The sequence below is a fragment of the Chionomys nivalis genome, chromosome X (genome assembly GCF_950005125.1).
Source record: "Chionomys nivalis chromosome X, mChiNiv1.1, whole genome shotgun sequence".
NCBI lineage: Eukaryota > Metazoa > Chordata > Mammalia > Rodentia > Cricetidae > Chionomys > Chionomys nivalis.
Genome location: NC_080112.1, coordinates 9,243,202 through 9,245,247, shown reverse-complemented (window position 1 = coordinate 9,245,247; position 2,046 = coordinate 9,243,202). Strand labels below are relative to the sequence as shown.

The window sequence follows — 2,046 nt, the reverse complement described above, 5'->3', positions numbered from 1 at the left end:
TTTTCTTATTATGACACATCCTCTTATTTCTCTTTCTTCACCAATCTTAATTGACACATAATTTACATAAAATAAAATTCACTCATTTTTTTGTATTAGCAGTTTAGTGTGTTTGGCACATATTATCTAATCACCATCACTGTCAAAACACAATATAGTTCCATAATCCAAAAAAGTTCCTGTGTATGATTAAAGACTATTGATATGCTTTTTATAACCACAGCTCAGTTTTGATTCTCCTTAGATTTCATTCATACTCTGTTTGGGTCTAGATTTTCCTCAACCAGTGAAATATTACAGATAATGTTATTAAATGTTACTGTTCTTCATTCCTTTATAGGCCATTGTATTCATATGCCATTTTCCATTTTTCCTCCCAACCTCCTCAAATCTGTCTTCTGAAGAAAAGCTTTTCTATGTTCCTTGATCAACAAGCTTCAGATAGTCAAAATGAATGGAAAGTTCTGTTCAGGAAATATGAATGATAAAGTTCCAGCCTAGAGCTCAAATTTCCTACCCAGTATCTACTGTAATCCTGTGTTCTGGAAACCACCCCTCACAAATACATAAATAAAGTCAATCAACTTCGCTAAATTATTTAGACTAGCTTTGAATAAGAATAATTGCCTTCTAATTTTCTAGTCTTAAATTTCTGCTGGATAGTCATCCAGATATTAGACCTCAAGCAGCACCAAACTCAGTGTTCTGGGAAAAGTATACCACTTTTACCCTATGATCACTCTTGCATAAGACATATTAGACAAATACTCCCAGAAAAATAGCAATATATTATATATATGTATATATATATAAAGATATGTTTATATATCTTATATATAAGATATACGTATATAGATAGATATATGTTTATATAATGGTGTGTATGTGTTTATATATTATACATATACATTAATGCATGCATATATATTTACATATCACTATAAGTAGCATAAAAACTTGTACATGGTGAGTATTCAAAAGTGATACCTGAGTGTAATGCAATTAAACAGCTTCTTGTGGAATTGTTTATTCTATTAGTTTAGTATCTTTCAAAACTTTGCATTTTGAGAAAAAGTCAAATCTAAATAAAATTATATTTTCAAAGTCCTATATACCCTTTATATACCTATATACTTAAAGATTCACCACTTGTCTCAATAACATCTTTTAGTGAAAGTATCTAATCCAGAACCAGTGACCACACTATTGTGATATCTTATTCCAGTTATTTCAAATTCACAGTAGTTTTAGGTCTTTCTCTGTTTTTTATCTACATAATTTTTAACAAATACTTTTATAAAGCAAGATATTTCTGCAATGTTCTTCATTATGAGTTTTTCTATGGTTTCCTGATTGTACTCATTATTCAGTTTTGATTGAAATATTATAAGAATAAAGTGATGCATAATGTTGATTCATCAGTATGAGATGTTGTTAAATACAGTCACTTGATTAAAATGGTATCTTCTCAAAAATTTTTTTTTACTATACAATAACTCCATTTGCTACTTCATGAGGAATAACATTTAGGAAGAGATATTAGGGGACTAAATAAAAACACAAACATTGGTTCATGCTTTGGCAGCACATATACTAAAATTGGAGCAATACAGATAAGATAAGCATGGCCCCTACTCAAGGATGAAATGCAAATCCATGAAGTGTCCCATATTTTTATGATATCACAGCAACAAAAATCAAAAAAGGGAAAAACATACAAACTAACATCACCAGGAATGAAAACTTAAATAACAGGAACTAGCAATTACTGGTCATTAATATCCCTTAATATAAATGGACTCAACTCACCTATAAAGAGACACATGCTAACAGATTGGATACAAAAACAGGATCCATCCTCTGCTGCATACAAGAAACACACCTCAACCTCAAAGACAGACATTGCCTCAGAGTAAAGGATTGGAAAAAAGTTTCCCAACAAATGAAAATAAGAAACAAGCTGGTGTAGCTATCCTAATATCTAACAAAATAGACTTCAAACTAAAATCAATCAAAAGAGACAAAGAAAGGCATTTGATATTAGTC

General features: G+C 30.2%; 1 non-coding gene across 1 annotated transcript; it reads left to right on the top strand.

Moving 5' to 3' along the window:
- Positions 1 to 1,573: 1,573 nt before the first annotated feature.
- On the top strand, positions 1,574 to 1,676 carry LOC130868783 (U6 spliceosomal RNA). The gene has a single exon (XR_009056584.1). It is a non-coding gene; the product is annotated as a U6 spliceosomal RNA (small nuclear RNA).
- Positions 1,677 to 2,046: the final 370 nt, after the last annotated feature.